The sequence below is a fragment of the Protopterus annectens genome, chromosome 1.part2 (genome assembly GCF_019279795.1).
Source record: "Protopterus annectens isolate FY-2018-M chromosome 1.part2, PAN1.0, whole genome shotgun sequence".
Lineage (NCBI taxonomy): Eukaryota > Metazoa > Chordata > Ceratodontiformes > Protopteridae > Protopterus > Protopterus annectens.
The window spans coordinates 1,069,938,178-1,069,957,691 of NC_056727.1; positions in this window are offsets into that span (position 1 = coordinate 1,069,938,178).

Here is a 19,514-nt window from a genome sequence, read left to right on the forward strand (position 1 = left end):
TATGGTTGTTAATGTTAATATTTTTTTTTTAATAATAAATATTTTAAACAATTTAAAATAATTATGCCAAAACCCAAACAACTAACTCCCAAAACCCTGAAGTTAAAGGCGGGCCCGGGAACCCCCCCCCCCAACCCAGCCTGCCCCTCCTGTGGGGGACCTACCCTTCCCCTTTAACTGCAAAGGGGGGGCCCTTTACCCCTTTGAAGGGGCCGGGGGGCCCCCCTTACCCCCCAATTTGGCAAAATAAAAGTTTCTTTTTGGCCCCCTACCCAGGACCCGGTCACAGTTGGGGGACCCCCTTTTCCCATTTAACCAGCCCAACAGCCCTTGGGTTTAAAAAAATAACTGAAATGGGGGGGGAATAAATTGGCCCAATTTGGGGATGTGTATACCCAAAACCTCCCCCCGGAATTTTAACCCCCAATTTCTTTTCCCCTTCCCTTGTTTGTTTTCGAAACCCACCCCTTTTTAGCTTTCCCCTAATAATGAACTAATTCCCCTATAAAAAAGGGATTGTACCCAAAAAAATTAATAATATTATTTAATTTAATTAAATTTAATTAAATTTCTTAAAAGGTATTAAGTTGCCTACACCTCCTCAGGGGGGGAAAAGGAAATGCAAAACCTTGTAAAAACACAGCTTTGGAAAAGCATGGGGCTTCCTCCCCTTTACACCTTCCCAAACCAACTTTTTTCCCATACTTTTTTCCTTTTGCCCCCAACCCCGGGCAACCCCTTTTTTTAAAAAACCCCCTTTTAGACGGGCCTAAATCCAGTGGACTGAAAACAGAACCTGGTTTTGAATTGAAAAATCCTGCCTTTAAAAAAAAAATTTGCAGTTCCCCCAGGCCCTTTTAAATGCGATACCTAAAACCCATGACTCTAAAATACAAAATTATTGCAAAAAAAAAAAGAAAGGGGAAAAAACAAAAAAGGGAAATGGGAACCCCCCAAAAAAAAGCAGCAGGAGAAATGCCAATTAGGACCCAACAGAGTGAACAAAACGGGTTGCAAATTTTTAGCGGTTAAAAATGAAATTTACTTTGAAATAAATGCATATTATATTATATATTATAATATTTTTAATATTATTTTAATACATATGAAATTTTGGGGAAATGTCATACCTTAAAATTTCCATACGGGAAAAAAGGAAGAAAAATGCAAACCAGAATTCCCAGGGCCCCGTAGATTCCCCCTCTTGGTGTACCACTTTGATTATGGCCCTGTTAAAGGAAAAAAACATACCTGTGGGTACCCGGGGGTTTAAACAGTCTGAAATGTGGTCCCATGCCTCAAAAGGGGAAATATCAAAATAAGGGAAACCCTTTTGTAAAGTAGGGGGTTTTTTGGCAATTTAGGTGGCCCTCCCCCAAAGATGTAGGGGGTTTTACGCCCCAATTTAAAACTTTTCCCCAATTTTGTTTAGGAAAGGGGGAAAACCCTCCCCAAAAATTGTTTTTGCCCAAAATTTTAAAAAATTTTGTCATTTTAAAAGAAATTTAATGTCCCACAGATTTTTTTATTAATTTTTATATTTATTTTATAAATTTTATTTATAAAATACAATAAATAATTTGGTGGTGCATTGCCCCCTTGGGGGGTAGGTGGAAACCAATTTAAAACACAGTGGGAGGGTTGTTAATTTTCAAACCCAGCATGTGGCTTCCACTGGCCCAGGGCCTAAAATTAAAAGGGGAAACCCCACCCTAACTATTTAATAACTGTTAAATTACAGGGGCATAAAATGGGAAAAGGGGTGTGCTTGGGGTGTTTTGGGAAGGAATCCAGGCCTTGAGAAAATTGGTGTCCACACCCCAAAAGGGTTTTTTGGCAAAAAACCCCAACAGAAAAAAGGGAGAAACCCCCAGAGGAGGGTGGCCGGCCAAAAACGGCCAAACCGTGCACCCCCACAACACACACAAAATTGCAAATAGGCGGGAATACTTTTTTACGAAAACCCCCAAATGTTCATGGGTTCATACAAAGGTATTTCCCGGGGAGAAAAGGTTGTGAATGTTTGTTTTTCCCCCCAATTTTAAAATTTTGCTGCTTCCCTTTTTCCTTAAAACTTCCTTTTGCCAAACCATTTACATAGAAGTATTCCGGGTAAAATAGATTCCCCCCTCAGGTTCCATGGAAGAGGAAATGGGGGACTTCCTTGTATGGGGGGTTTAATTACGGGTTGAAGGGGAGCCTCTGGGTTTGAATTTTCCCTCCGGGGTTTCCATTTTGTCAGGGGCTGGGTTCGGTTTGAGGGGGGCCCCTTAGGGGACTTTAAATTTTGGGGGGTTTCAGCTTTGTCTTTAATTTCCCCGGGGGTTTTGGAAATGGGGATATTGCCCCAAATTGTCTGAACAAGTTCCCAAATACCCGGGGATTTTTTCTTTAACTGGGCCACAAGGGCCTTTTTTGGCCTTTTGGGAATCCCCTTGTGAGGTCCTGTTTGTTTTAAAATTCCCTGTAGGTGCCCCTGGAAGGTAAATAAAAGGGGGCATTGTTTTTTTCAATTAAGGCCTATGGGGGAGGGGAATTTTAAAGGGGGCCCAAAAGGGGGGTTTTTTCCCTCCCCGGGGGTCAGGGTGAATCCCCTCATGAAAAACTGGGAAATTTTAACATTTTTTTCAATTTAATTTGGCCCTGTTTTTGGGAAAATGAACAGGCTATAATGTGTTCCCCACCCCCAATTTTTTCCAACCAATACATAGGGAAATTTGCCCCCCAATTTTTAGGGGGGGGGCCTTTGAAAAATTTTGGGTTTCCCCTCCCCCCCCTTTGAAAGGTTTGGGGGCCGAAAGAATGGTAAAAAGGTTAATTGGTTTATCTGGTTTTGCCCGGGGTTGAAACCTGAAAAGGTTTTGTTTTGCCCCCCAAAAAACAATTTTAAAATGCTGTAGGTTTTGGGGTTGGTTATCCTTTGGGGTCTAACTTCTGGTGTTGGGTAAAATTATTTTATTCCCTCATCCTTTTGGGGAAAAAATGGGATTGGGGGTTTCCTTAGGGGAGCCTTCCAAAAAAAGGGGACCTTGGGGTTGGGAAAGCCCTCCAAAAATTTCCTTTTTAACAGGGTAAGGGTTTAAAGGTCCCTAAAAAGCATGTGGTTTGAAAGGGATTTTTTTCCCGGGGTGACAGGCCTTTTGGGTTCCCCGGGTGAAGGGCACCAGTTCCTTCGGGAAATTGTTGAAAGGGGATTTTTTTTTGGGCCTTGAATTTTTTGGCCCTTTATTTTTGGGTGGGGGTAGTTGCCTTCCCAAAGGTTCGGGTTCGGGTTTGGGTACCCCCCAAAAAGGGGTTTTTTTGTCTAAATTTTTGGGGCCGGGAGGAGGGAAAAAAGGGAAATTACCCCCGCGGGAAAAGGGTAAACCCCTTCTGATTCCCTTGGGTTAAAAAAAATGTTTTTTTTTTGGGGCCCTGTGGCCCCCGACGGGTTGCCCCTGTGCCCCTCCCCTTAAACCCGGGTACGGGGCCCTCACCTATGTGACCCCACCAAGTAAGGGGGGAATTGATGTTTGTTTTTTGTTGGGCCTTTTAAAGGGGTTCGGGAAACATTGGGCTTTGGGAAAAAAATTTATGTTTGCACGTTTTGTTTTTGGGGAAAGTGGTTTTGGGTGCTGCTTTGGGGGTTTCTGTTTCTTGGAGACTTTATTTTTACCCCCTATTTTTGTGTTTTATGGGGGTTTGTTTTGGTTGTTAAAAAGGCCTAGGGGTGAAAAACCTTGGAAAATTGGGGGTAAAGGTGGGTTTCCCTTCCCCCAACCTGACGGTTTTTGGCTAGGGTGAAAAACCCAGTTTTCCAGTTTGGGTTAAAGGTTGATCACTCCTTGTTTGGGAATTTTGGGGGGAAAAGGAAAGGAGGGTTGTTTTGGGTACATCCCGGGGTTTTTGTTTTTCATTGCCCGGGGATTTCCACATTCACCCAGCTGGACAAGAGGAGTTAAAACCCTGCCCTTTTGGGAAATTCCTAAAATTTTGTGAATTGGGGGTAAAAATTGGAAAAAAGGTCCAGGGGGGATTTGAAGGGTGAACTGATCCATTCCCTGATGATAAATAGTTAAAAGTGAGAAGGTGGGTTTTTAACTTTAAGGGGGAATGTTACAATTGGTTTGGAAAGGTTTTCACTTGTTTTTTTATGGGGAAAAGGGGTTTTGTCGTGGGGGCCTTGCGGGAATCGTTTTGAGCCCCCAAAAGAATTTTTCTGGGAAGTTTTTGTTTTTTTTTGGGTAGGTCCGGTGAAATAAAAGGGGGCCTTAAAAAATAACAAGGCATTTTAAAAAACCCTAGCCCCCGGGGGTTTGGTTAGGGGTTGCACACCAAAAAAGGTTTAAATTTTGTTTTTAAGGGGGATTGTCTTGCAGGCATTTTTATAAACCTTTGGAAACCAAATTCCCAGCTATGAAGGAGATAAAACCTACCCCCAAAAAATGCAGAAAAAAATTTTTAATTTTAAAATTAAAACGGCCGGGGGAAGGGGGGGAACTGTTTACCAAATTTAAAAAAACTTGGAAAATGGGTCCAATGAAATTTTCCCCAATTAAAGAAAAAAATGAAAGCTATTGTGCCCGGGAACATGGAAAATTAAGAAAAACAAGGGCGAACCAAGTGTTAATCCAAAAAGCTTGAAGGGGAATAGCTCCCTTTTAAATCAAGAAACAAAAAAAGAATAAAAAAATTTAATCCCCGGGATGAATTTTTGTACCAAAAATTGCCTGAAAAATCCCAAAAATTGCGGAAAAAACCTGGTGTACTTTTCCAGGAATTTTGGTCCAAAAGGAACCCCCCTTGTTAAATTTAAAAGGGAAAGGGTGCCCAAACCAAAACCTTCCTTGGACAGGGGCCAAATCCTTTTTTCCCAACCCAAATAAAAAAGGAAGGCCCTGCCCCCCGGGGCCCCAAAACCTTTGTAAAAAATGGTTGGGCCAATTTGAAAATGATTGGGAATATAGCAATGAAAAATTAAAACCAAAGTAAATTTAATTTAAAATTTTCCAGGTTTGTGAGATATTGCGGAAACCCTTTTTGGCCCCAGGGGGGGTGGAACCCCCCCTCGAAGGAGGGTCCCCCCGGGGGGCTAATGTTGTTTTCCACCCCCAGAAAAACAAAGGGGCTCATTTGGGGCAAAATTGTTGGAGGTTGGGTTTTCCCAGCAGAAGGGACATTGGGGCAGGTAAGACCATATTTTTTTATTTTATTAAAATTTTTTGCCAGGTCTGCGGATATAGGCCATTTTGAAGGTGGGGGAAAACTCCCCCTAAAAAGGGGGGCAGCAAGTTTTTTAATAGAAAAAAACAACTGTTAATAAAACCCAACAACAAAGGGAACCCTTTTTAAATCCATAAAATTTTTTGTTTTTTAAAAAATTTTACCAAAACATGGTTATGCCAAAAAGGGGCCCAAAAAGCCCAAAATAAATTAAATAAAGGGGAGAAGAAAGGGTTAAAAAAATAAAAATAATGGGAAAAACAAGCCAAAAAATAAAAAGAAGGAAGAAACATTTTAAAGGGGATAAAAGGGGAAAGGTGGTTTTCAAAGAAATTAAAAACATAAGGAAAGAAAAGGGGAAAACCCATTTTGAAATGGGGGTTAAAAGGGTAAAAAAGGGGGGGGGGAAAAGGAAATTTATAAAAGAAAAATAAAGGGAAAAAGAAAGGGGGGGAAAAAAGAAGGGAAAGGTTTTTTAAGGGGAGGTAAGGGGGGGAAAATTGGGTTTAACCCTTGAAGGAACAAAAAAGGGGGTAAACTGTTTTATGAAAATGATTAAAGGTGGAGGGGGGGAAGGGAATTGCCTGATATTAAAGGAAAAAGGTTTTTTGGGAAAGACTTTTTGATTTGTTTTTAAAGGGAACTGGTGTACTACTGTACTTTATCATATGCAAAACAAATGGCACCTTGTGCCCTGTATTACTTTCTTCATATTTCAGGTCCTCCATCTAGCAAGGCAGGCCATACATGCTGGTGAGTGTGTTTAACATTACCTGAAAAACAATTTATAATACTAGTAAGAGTAGTGTAACTCTGTAAGTATACATGCTGGTGAGTGTGTTTAATAATACCTGCAATACCCAGGTTAACACTATTAAGAGTAGTGTAACTCAGTACTGATGTGTGTATTGTACTGTAAGGTGTGCATGTGTGCAAGTATGCCTGTGCCCATGTGTGCATGTGTGTGTGTGTGTCCATGAGTGCATCTGTCCATTTCTGAATGTACTGTGCAGTATTAGAGTGCATCACTGTAAAATATGTGTTGATACTGTAATCTGTGTTCCCTGTTTTCCTCCGTAGGTTCTAGTGCTGCTCTGGTGTCGTGCAGCAGGGAACCTGAATCTTGTGCCCCAGGTACTGATGATGATGAAATGTCTATCATGGTGCAGGAAGGCGTGTCTGGGTCCGCCATTGGTCAGCCAATTGACAGTACAGCTGTCAACCCCTTCAATCTTTGATCATCCTGCCGTTACATCCTTTGTCACCATTGTCCTAGGTGATGGACAGTATGCATTGGGCGCCATAGATCAGGGTAATGTGGTACCTGTGGTACATGCATCTCCTGAAAAGCAGCAGAGCAGGGTCACTCTAATGGTACCACGCATAGACGATCGCCCATGGGTTCTCATGGGGGCATCCGTGGCCGTACTGCCTCTGGCCGGCGTGCCCAGGAGGTATGTAAACCTCCACTATGTTTCGGACTATTTATGCAGGTACAGGCGTGTATGGAAAGGTACACCAGAAGGGGAGCTGAGAGCATATCGGCGCAGCCCATGACCAGGCGGCATGCGTGACATTCGCGAATGCTATTCGTAATTTCACAGATGTTGTTGACAGAGCGTTGTGGGGACATACAACAGCTGCTCCACAACCAGATGTCCATGGGCCAGAAGCGATGATGTGCGTTTGCGGCGTTGATGTGGCGTATGCGGCAACAGCACCAACTGGCGGTGGCGCGCGGACAACAAAAGCAAGGCCTCCGCACCTCAGAATTGCCAGCACCAGCCCAGTAATGCTGGGTCAGTGCTGTCATCAGGATGCCCTAAGGGAGACCATGTGCCGTGGCTCTGGACGATCCCAACAGGGAACTGTGTCCAGTCAACACCCCGCTTCCGATGACAGTACCCAGTCTGGGTTGGTACGGATATGGTTCGTAGCACCTGCCAGGCACAGGCGCCGTGTCTGTGCCACAGACACTGATCTGGATGACCTGACAAGTGCAGTCTGTGGCTGTCACAAAACCCTGTACATGGCAGCCATTATGTGGGACTGTGTGCGTGCTTACACATGCAGAAATTTAACACCTGGGGCAGCACATACACACACACACACTGCACCAACACTGGTCCACCCTGTACTGCTGCCCTCACAAACACACATACACACACATGTCAGTTGGTGATACCAGTGGCTGGCTTGGGCATACCTAACCCACCTGTGCATATGGTGACACTGTGCCACCTCCTGCATACTACAAAATCAGTGCAGGAAAAGGTAAACACGTTGCTGATGCACAGGGTGACTATAGATATTGTATAAGTAGTAACATGTTGGTTTGTTCACTGTTCCACTATGATTGTGTGTATATCCCAGCATTCCTGCTGCAGTAACTGTATAGATGTCCTGAATTGTTATCTGCACCCATGCTACTTACCAAAGTGTACCAGCTGCACCATCATGCTACCATTGACTATGGAAATGTGCATCATGTGCTGTATTATGTAGATTCAGCTATATGTATCTGTTCTGTCACACATGCATTTACGTACACCCTGCTACCCCACATGCACTGCGCTCACTTGCCGTTTCCATTATTTATTACCCTACATGAGTAGCTGTCAATACATGACAGGTACATTTGAAAAAGTGCACTATGTGGATTACTACCGATTTTCTCTTCTCTACCTGTACTCACAGGGTATAAGGCAACCTCATTAGTTTAAAAGTGTAATGTGCATCGGGTACTGTGGTAACCTGATTGCCACATCAAACATGTTTTCCATCTGGAAATGCACACACAGAAACATCCCACATCCACACACTTGCTGGATTCCAGGTTTCAAAGCACTATCTGGGTATATTCTGGTACATGTGCGTGTTACAGTAGCATGTAGCACTATACTGAGTACTGGCAGTTGTCTGTTGTCATGTTGTTTGTATAGAGGTGCTGTCAACATCACTGTTTGTTAAAGGAAATGTGCATCCTGCAGTGCATAGCCCCATTTGGCAAAAGCCACATCCACCCCAGCATTATTGCACACACACTAACACTAAAACACATACTTTCCATTTGCAAGATTCAAAGCCCTACCTAACTGTGTTATGACACTAGAGACAGACACATTAGCAGAGTGGCGCTATTTGCATTAGTGGGAGGAAATCCTTTCTAATGCTGTACTTAGAAGGTGCTGACATCATCTGTGTTTAGGAAGAGGGATGTGCACCCTGTAGTGTGTTCTCCCAGTTGGCAAAGGCACTTTTCCCTCACAGCATTATACACACACACAAACCCCACTCATACTAACACACATACATTCCTTTGCAGGATTCAAACCCCTACCTAACTATGTTATGACACTGGAGAAAAAGAGCATTAGCAAGGCTATCACAGTGCGGAGAACTTTAATTCAGGTAATACAGTTATAGAGTGGTGACATCATCAGTGTTTCAAAGGAATCTGCATCCTGTAGTGTACTGTCACAGTTGCTAATGAGGGGCATTTCCACACACATCGATGTGTTTGAGGTTTGCATATGTGGGGATCAGTACTCCAGTGTGATTAGTATATGGTTCGATTACAACAATGAGGATATACTTCAAGTGGTGAGCATTTTGTACTCATGTTGTGATGATCAGGTCTAGTATATTTTCCCTCTTGTGGGAATGTTGACTACCTGTTCCATACCTAAAGAGTTTCTGAACTATGGGAACCCTAGTGCTTGGGTATTGTGGCTTGAGTAATGTTCACAGTCTATGTTTGGGTAGTTGGCGTCACCCAGTATGATGGTGTTTGCAGAAATCTATACTCTCCTGTGTCGTCATGAAGGCTGTGTAGGATTCCTGAGTTTGAGAGGGTGATGTAAGAGCTTCTCTGTGTCTCTTTCCATGTGGTCAGGGAGATGCGTCTCAGGTTGTTCACACCAGCATGGACAATGACTGCCTCATACTTGTACTTGCTGTGGGTGACCTGAGTGCTTGTGTTATGTGGCACATTCTATCACCCGACAGGTAGCTAAATGTGACCCTCACCTTGTTCAGTCTGGAGGCGGGGCGTCAGTGTGTCTGATATGGCATCACCTATTATAGGTGTGTCACACATTGTGTTTGGCCTTATGGGCTGTGCCTGTTATGAACACTGACATTGTGAGGTCTGTGTTGCTTGAGATATGTGTTCATGTGGGATGCAGCGTGTCTGGCCATGTCATTTCTGTCCGTTGGTCTGGTAAGTATCACCTTTGGTGACATAGGTATTCATATGTCAGCTGGTGAGCATTTGCAGTGTTACCTACTGATAGTGGTACAGCTTGTTTGTTGTACAATGTACTACCACGCAGCCCTGCTTACAGTAGCTATGTTTGCATGCATGTTTCCTTGCAGTTGCCCTGGAATACTGGTCCGACCTGCCATGCAGAGTTACACAGCTTCTGTGGACTCCTAGTGACATCTGCATAGCTTACTATATGTATGTTCATGTCTCACTTGACAGAATGTCACTGTTTCTCCTGTGCACATGTCGTTGCCTGTGACACTTTGCATATGACTTACCTGGCATCTGTCCCGTGAGCAGTCATATATGCCACTGCAGGACTCTAAACCTGATGATGCACACACTCAAAGCATTCCTCAGCATTGAGAACATCACTATCTGTGCAGTAACAGATGCAGTTCAGGAGCTACCAACAGCACTCCAGCACTACCAAGTTATACCTTATACCATGCTTTTCAGGCCCAAAACTTGCACAAAACCACAAAGGATGGGGTGTATTGATATTCATCCAAAATACCCACACCTCCAGGTTGGTGGCAAAGCACCAAACATCAGAGACTATCCATATGCAGGTAACAATGGGTAAAACTGCCTTCCAGGTTATAGCCTGCTACAGACCATCCTCACAAACACAAGAACTGCACTTGGCCTTCCTGAAAACAGTTGGAAATATGTAGGTCTGTCCATACACCATTATATTGGGTGGGTTAAACTACCCAAACATAGACTGGGAGCATGACTGTAGCTCCAACACCCTAGCCCACAGATTACTGGAATTTATATACCAATATGCTATGGAACAACTTGTTAGCACTCACACAAGAGGGGAAAACATACTGAACCTGATCATCACCAACATGGGGACTCTATGCTCCAGACCAGAAGTGTATCCCTCACTGGTAAGATCAGACCATAAACTAATCTCACTGGATATTCACATCCCAAGGCCACCCCTGCACAGAAGAATACAGTCAACAACTCATGTCAAGCATGTTCACACTCCTCATAAATGATGTGGAAACCTTCAAAGCAGGCCTGTTGAAAATATGGACCAGACTGCAGATACCTGTATAAAGGCATTCTATGGACACATTCAGGAATGCATGGATCATGCAATCCCAGATGAAAGCAAGACCCAATCCTCCAAAGGAAGACGTCCTGTGTGCTGGACACCACCCATAAACAAACTATACAATAGAAGGATGAAGCTACTACATGATACAACAAACTCCCAAAATGTGAAGGCATCACTGATGAGTATTAGAAGACAACTACAGGCACTCATAAGATTGTCTAAAGGCCATCTTGAGTATCTTTGAAAGATTCCACAAGACACTGAGGATAATCACAAGGCTTTCTGTAGTTATGTTAGGAACCTGGGTGGTAATACCCAGATATGCTCAGAGGTAGTCCAAGATGTCACACGAAATACCAAACACACAGACATTGCCAACGTCCTAGTGGACAGGTTCACTTCTCCCCCCCTCCACACCAAAAGGGCAAATATTTCTCCCAGCAGAGTGCTGCCCCCCCTGACATCTCAGATGCTCAGGTAGAGCTGCCCTCTCCAAAGCAATAAACACTGCATCAATGGGACCAGACAGTGTCCCAGGCTGTGTCCTACATGAACCCCAAGAAGAGCTACACCCAGACATAACACTACTGTTCAATCCCAGCCTTACTACATGATATGTGGCCAAAGAGTGGCGTACAGCAACAGTGGTCCCTCTACATTCAGGTGGTGCCTTAACTTGGATCCTGGACACTATTCACCCCATCGTCTGAATAGCTTGGTCTGCAAAGCTATGGCAAGGATCATCATGAACCTCATAAATATAGATATTGGGGACCTACAGACACATCATCATACACAGTTTGGCTTTGTTAATGGCAGATCCTGCCTCTCAAACCTGTTTGATTTCTTTGAAACAGTCACCAAGGCCACTGTCAAGGGGAAGGTGGTCTACACAGCCTACCTGGACATTGCATAAGCCTTTGATACAATACCCCACTTGTGCATTCTAGGGAAGCTCACCAGTGTACATATTAACCCCTATGTCACTACAGATATTGCACAATGGCTCAAGGGCAGAACACACATGGTTAGAATTGCTGGAGCCATGTCAGCCTCAAAACCAGTTACAAGTGGTGTCCCACAAGGCTCAGCCCTGGGATCTGTCTTGTTCAGTATATATTTATCAGAAGTACAGGCCAACATGGAAGTACTGTGGCTGAGCAAGTCGCAGATGACTGCAAACTGGACACCATAATCAACTCTCCAGCTAACACACGCATCCTCCAAAAGGGCCTCTTGGAAACACATGACTTGTGCCACAGCCATGGCCTCAAGCTGAATGCCAAAAAGTGTATAGTCATCCCTTTGTCAAAAACAAAGTGACCACAAAGTACCACATATGTGTTAATCCATTAAGTGCAGATGAAGGAATTATGGACCTTGGGGTACACAAGTTGATAGCATTCTCTCATTTGACAACAACATGGCCAAAGTGGTTATGAAAACATTTTATATAGGCCACATCATCATGAAGGGATTCACATGTAGATCAGGGGAGGACATTGTGCCTCTTTACTCATCCCTCATCATGCCCATAATTGACTACAGTGCCCTGTCGGCATGCACCTTACCAGACACCTGCAGCAACTGGAAAGACCACAAAAGTACCTCAACAAGAGGATCAAAGGGCTCAAACAGATGCCACATACTGACTGGTTAAAGAAACAGCAGCTCTACTCAGTGGCATACTGCCTCTTCATAGGCAATCTGTGCCTGACATATAAAGCCATGTCAAACCCTGACTTAATGGCCATGCTGCACCTCAGAATATCCAGATCCCATCAGGCTACACGCTGGAAAGACTTGAACCTCAGGAGTGATATACATAGGACATGCTGGAGGGACACATTCATAACTCAGAGGCTCCCTTCACTCTGGAATACTATCCCAATAGAGTTTAGGCAGAGTCACTCAGTGACTGTCTTCAAGAGGGATATTAATGACTGGATGTGACATTGTAGGTTTACCCTGGGTATCACTTATGTGTCACTATTAGACAGAGGCACAGTATACTAACCTTGGAAAAGGGCATAGCAAGATAGATTTACAATGCATGGTGAAAGCCACACACATTCTGGCTAGGTGTATAAATGCCCTAGGGCAGATAGCGTAGTATGAACCTATGGACCTATGTATCTTGTTCACCATTGGCCCTATGTGCTGTTAATCACCAATGCAATCTCAATACTATGGTAGCATGTGCAAAGGTCAGTTGTCAGTCACCTCTATGGTACAGTTGTGGAATATGTGAGTCATGTAGTAATGTCACAGCTGCCACATGTACACAGTCAACCCTATCCCCTACCCATGGATGTACAACACATGTATGAGATGGAAACACATGGCCAAACTGTGGACTAAGCACTCTGAACCCAGTACTGGCATAACCTGTCAGGTGGCATGAAATACTACAGTGACTGCAATACCAGTCTGATGTGGACCTACACTGACAGCAATACAAGCACGGAAACACACCGGGCCATTAGGTGGAGCCTAAGGATAGCATCCTGCCTGAGTGGCGAACACCTCTGCAGCTGGCACACAGGCATACATTAGGCCTGAACACAGCGCATTATAACACATAGCACACAAATCCTGTGTGCCAATCAAGCACAGTCTGTACAGCTATACAACCCTACTGCTGCAGTTGTGTTAGGTACTTTTATTGTCCAGTACAGTGAGGTCATGCTCACCAGGCTGGACAAGGTGAAGGTCACAGTGATATGCTCATGGGGCACTATGGTCCACCACATAACACAAGCATACAGGTCAGTCAGATGCATGGACACATATGACTCAGTCATTGTCCATGCCACTACAGCTGATGTGTGATGTCCCTCACTGGGATACATGGAAGGGCTCACTGAGCAAGTGACACAGGCTGGTAGAACCCTGACCTTGGTTGGCATCAGACCCTCACCAGGAATGCTGACATATTACTGAATGCTAATGAATTACTGTAGCTACAACACCCTAGTTGAACGGTTCTTAGCATGCGGTCACTGCATTGCTATGGAACAACTTCTTACCACTTCCACAACAGGTGAAAACATGCAGCACCTGTTCATCAACAACATGTAGACTATATGCCCCAGACCAGGTGTGTATCTCTCACTACTAGGTTGATAGCATCTACATCTCACACTGTATATACACATCCCACATGCAGCACCTGCACAGAAGACCACAGTCATAATGTTACCCTGTGCAAATACCATGTATTCACATGTGGCAGGCATCACACATGGTAACTATTGAAGGTCACAGGCACATATGTGTATTTGGCACACATACATCATTTGTGCATTGCCATAACTGGTTTAATCGATGTCATGCATTATTGTGAGAAACAACCCACACACATGGGCATTCTGTGTGGGCAAAACACACGTGACGTGTCTGGAATCAAAAGCCATAAATAATTGTGATATCGTTTAGAAAGGTGTATGTGCATCCTGTAGTGTGTTTTCCCAGTTGCCAAAAGGAATGTTCCTTTCATACACACTTACCCCCTTCACACTTGGCGGATTCAAACCCCTACCAAACTATGTTATGACACTAGAGACAGACGCATTAGCAGAGCGCGCTATTCGCATTACTGGGAGATTTTTTTCCCCTGATATACTTATAGGGTGCTGACATCATCGGTGTTTACAAAGGGGAATGGGCATCCTGTGGTGTGTTTTCTCAGTTGCCAAAAAGGGATGTTCCTTTCATACACACACACTAACCCCCTTCACACACACTTGCCAGATTTAAACCCCTACCTAACTATGTTATGACACTAGAGACGGACGCATTAGCGGAGCGTGCCATTCGCATTACTGGGAGATTTCTTTTCCCCCCTGATATACTTATAGGGTGCTGACATCATCGGTGTTTACAAAGGGGAATGGGCATCCTGTGGTGTGTTTTCACAGTTGCCAAAAGGGATGTTCCTTTCATACACACACACTAACCCCCTTCACACACACTTGCTACTTGCTGGATTCAAACCCCTACCTAACTATGTTATGACACTAGAGACGGACGCATTAGCAGAGTGCGCTATTCAGATTGCTGGAGGGATTTTTTTTCTCCTGATATACTTATAGGGTGCTGACATCATCAGTGTTTGGAAAGGGGAATGAGCATCCTGTGGTGTGTTTTCACAGTTGCCAAAAGGGATGTTCTTTTCATACGCACTTACACACACACTTACCCCCTTTACACTTGCTGGATTCAAACCCCTACCTAACTATGTTATGACACTAGAGACGGACGCATTAGCGGAGCCCACTATTCGGATTACTGGGAGATTTCTTTTCTCCTGATATACTTATAGGGTGCTGACATCATCAGTGTTTAGAAAGGGGAATGAGCATCCTGTGGTGTGTTTTCCCAGTTGCTAAGAGGAACATTTGGACTAAGTGTGTCAGCATGCCCAGTTCAGCCTTCCCATGGCATGTTGTGTGAAAGATGTCTCATTTATCAAAGTGTGTGAGCATGCCCAGTGTGAGCTTTCCATATGTTGAACTCTGCAGCCCATCACATTTGTGGATGAGTGTGACCTTCAACAAATATCTCCAGTTTATGGTTGTGTGTTCTGTGCCATGTTGTGTAGTTACTGTCCAACTGCTTTTTGTGTGAACAGAACAGGGATTATACTGTGCCTGCAGGTTTTGCATGGGACACTTTGCATACAATTGTCAACATCCGTCCATACTGACCTAACACTGTAGTACTGTATAGTGTAGTGGTTCAGTACTTTCACTGTGGTGGACAGTATCCTGGGCTTTAGTCCTATCACTGCTTTACATTTCCATAGTGTGCACAACAGCCTGGTTAGGGTCCAGTTGTGCACATCTGCACAAAGGCGGTGCCTCTACGGACCCTGGTAATTACCACCCCATAAGCTTAACAAGTCTAGTCTGCAAAGCTATGGAGAGGATCATAATGGAGCTCATAAACAAAGATATAGGGGACATGCAGACATTGGACCCGTCCCAGTTAACTTGGTCAAGGGCAGATCATGCCTTTTGAACTTGGTCAACTTCTTCAAAACAGTCACTAAGGCCATTGATGAGGAGAAGGCAGTCCATACAGCCTACCTTGACCTTGCAAGGCTTTCGACACCCCACTCGGGTATTGTAGAAAAACCTACCAACTTAAATGTGAACCCATATGTCACAAGATGGGTTGCAAACTGGCTTAAGGACAGGACCCACAGGGTTAGAGTTGCTAGCGCTATGTCAGACTCCAAGCCGGTCACAAGTGGTGTCCCACAGGGGTGGTCCTTGGCCCCTATTGTTCGTCATCTACTTCTCAGAAGTACAGGCCAACATGGGAGGACTTTGGCTGACAAAGTTTGCAGATGACTGCAAACTGGGTGCCATAGTGGACAGTGCATCAGACACGGATATCCTTCAGGAGGGACTCACGGAAACTGATAGCTGGTGCCAGAGCCATGGCCTGAAGTTAAATGCCAAAACATGTATAGTCATACCCTTCGGGAAGAGCAAGGTAACCCCAAGCTACCATATAGGTGGCAATCCTCTAAGCACAGAGGAGGTTATCATGGACCTGGGGACCCAGGTTGACAGTGGCCTTTCTTCTGACACTCACGTTGCTAAAGTGGTTAGAAAGACCTTCTACATTGCCCACCTGATCATGAAAGGATTCACATCCAGATCTAGTGAGGTCATTGTTCCCCTGTACTCTTCACTTATCAGTCCAATGATCGAGTACAATTCCCCTTTTGGGATGTATCTCACCCGACATCTGCAGCAATTGGAGAGACCCCAAAAGTCCCCCACCAAAAGGATAAAGGGACTCCAACATCTGTCATATGCTGCCAGATTGAAGACACTCCAGCTCTATTCAGTCACATACCGTCTGCTCAGAGGTGACATGTGCCTGACATGCAAGGCCATGTCCAACCAGGAAGTAATGGACATGCTCCACCTCAAAATCTCCAAATCCACCAGAACCACTAGGGCAAGTGACTTAAACCTTAGCAGGGATATAAGTAGGACATGTTGGATGGATAGATTTATCACTCAGAGACTCCCTATGCTGTGGAATACAATCCCGGTCCATGTGAGGCAGAGCACCTTGCTGGCTCTGTTCAAGAGGAATCTTGACCTGTGGATGGGAGATCATAGGTTTACCCTGGGGATCGTCTCTGTGTCACTGCTGGACAGAGGCACAACAAACTAATGGGCACAGTATTGTTTCCATATAAGGGGTGGCGTAAGCCACAAAACTCTGGGCTAGGCTTATAACTGACTTAGGGCAGATAGCCTAGTATAAACCTATGAACCTATGAACCTATCTGACCATGTTGCATTATGTTCAGATATGAACTACTTACAACAGCCTCATCCAACATCAGTAGTGTATTCCACCACATAGGTGTACATTGGCAAACACTGCCGATGTGCCCTAGGCCATTTCTAATGCTAGTCAGAGAGTGTGTTTGTCCTTCGACACATTGTAAGTGTAGTTTGCCATGACATATGTCTTGTTTAGTATACTGTGCCTCTGTCTACCTGTGACATAACATTGATACCCAGGGTAAACCTACCATCTCCCATCCACTCATTAAGATTCCTGTTGAGGAGAATCAATGAGTGACTCTATGGATAACCTGTACTGGTAGTTTACTCATGTGTGGGGGCGGCTTCTGTGTTATGGATAATGCAGTACAGCTTGTCCTATGTATGTCAGTGCTGGGGTTCAGGCCCTCATGTGCATAGCTCACTGCCATTCAGATTGTACAAGGTGCAGCATGTTCATTGATTCCAGCTTGGACATGGCTTTCTACATCAGGCACAGCTGCGTCTGGGTGGCCAGCATGGCAGTGTGTGGAGTTGCACTCTGTTTAATCAGGCAACACATTACATGTGTTCAAGCTCTTTGATACTCCTGGTGAGGTACTGTTGTGGACTTTACAGTTGATGGATGTGTCTGCTGAGGTACACCCCACAAGGGCTGTTGTGGTCATTTGTAATGCTGATGAAGGATAACTGCAGAACCACAATGACCTCCCCTTATCTAGATGTCATAACCTTCATGATTAGGTTGGTATATGGATTGTTTCTGTTAACACTACAGCCACATGTTTGTCCAATGCAGGATATCTATCACCTTGTGTACCCAGGTCTGTCATTACATGTTAAGTATGTAATGGGTTAACACCTATGTGGTAATTGTTGGTCACTTACTGTATATCCACAGAGGTTGACTATACAGTTTCTCCATTTAACATGCTGACATGGCTATGGTACGGTTGTCTGTTTCTATGTGGCCCTTTTGTGGGATGCTTGTGTCAGCTGGAGTGTCAGATATGTTAGGCGGTTTGTAGTCCTCTGCAAACATGTTCAGGCACAGTCCTTACATGTTGGCCTGTACCTATGGGGCATATATACCAGACGGGGAAGGTCCCAGGACCAAGCTTTGTGGGATACCTGTTATATGTGGTTTGTAGTCTGACATGGCTGCAGCATGTCTGACCATGTCAGTTCTGTCATTGGTCTGGTTTGCAACCCCTCTAGTGACATTGGGGTGTATATATAAGCTGGTGAGCATATCTATATTGTACACATAGGGTATTGTATGGAAGGCTTTGCAAGGTCCAGCTACACTGTGTGGACCACATTGCCCTCATCAGTGACCTCAATTACTGTTTCAACTGAGTCACACATGTTTAGAGGCAGGGTCTGCACTTCATAAACCCACACTGGGTAGGGTCGGGTGTCAATAGATCCCCAATATCGTTATGTCTGCGGTACATGCTGATCCTTTCCATAGCTGCGCAGACCAAGCTTCTCAGGATTCTGTGGTGGTTGTTTTTAGTATCCATTCAGGCTACACCTTTCTTGAGAACAACCACTGTTGTTGTACACTGCTCTTTGGGTACATATCCTGTGGTAAGGCTGACATAATGTCAGGGAGGCAGCAGTCTGCTGGGAAAGATATTTTGCATTATGAGGGGGGGGGGGTTTGCACTGCACCTGTCAGGATGTATGTTGGCAATACGTGTGTGTGTTTGGTATGTTGTTTGTAATATTTGTGTGATCCAGAGCATATCCGGGAATTCACAACATGTTTACTACCATCAGTTGCAGCAGCCTTGGGATTATCCTTAGTGTCCTGTACAATTTGTATCATAATAGGTTCATAGGTTCATACTAGGCTATCCACCCTAGGGCATTTGTAAGCCTAGCCACAGTGTGTGTGGCTTTTGCCACCCTTGCTATGTGAATATTATGGCCATTTATGATTTACTTAGCTGTGCCTCTGTCTGGACATGACACAGTAAAGACCCCCAGTGTACATCTACAATTATCCATCCATTTTGCTAACTTCCTGTTGAAGAGTGTCAGTGAGGGGCTCTGCCTAACATGTAGTGGTATTCTGTTCCAGGGTGTGGAGAGACTCAGGGTTAGGTATCTGTCCCTCCAGCACATCCTATTTGATTATGTGTTAAGGTTGACATCTCTGACTCACACAGCTCTGATGGCTTTGAGTTTTCTGGGGTGGAGCATGTCCATTACTCCTGTGTTGGACATGGCCTTGTACAACAGACATACAATGCCTCTGTGTAGGCAGTATGCGACTGCATTCAGCTGTGGTGTCTACAGCCAGGCAGCATATGAGATATATTTGAGACCCTTTCTGACTCTTGCTGAGGTACCTTTGATGTCTTTCTAACTGCTGCAGGTGCCAGGTAATGTACATCCCAAATGAGGCATTGTATTACAATATGGTCTGATAGGGGAACAGTATAGGGGCACAATGACCTTTGTTGACGTAGATGTGAATCCTTTCATGATACAGTGCCCAATATAGACAGTCTTCCTAGACAAATTGGTGATGTGACTGTCACATAACAGGTGACTGTCCACTTGTGTCACTAGGTCCCTGATTACTCCTTCCACACATAATGGTTTACCACCTATGTGGTAATTTGTGTGTACCTTGTTTGTA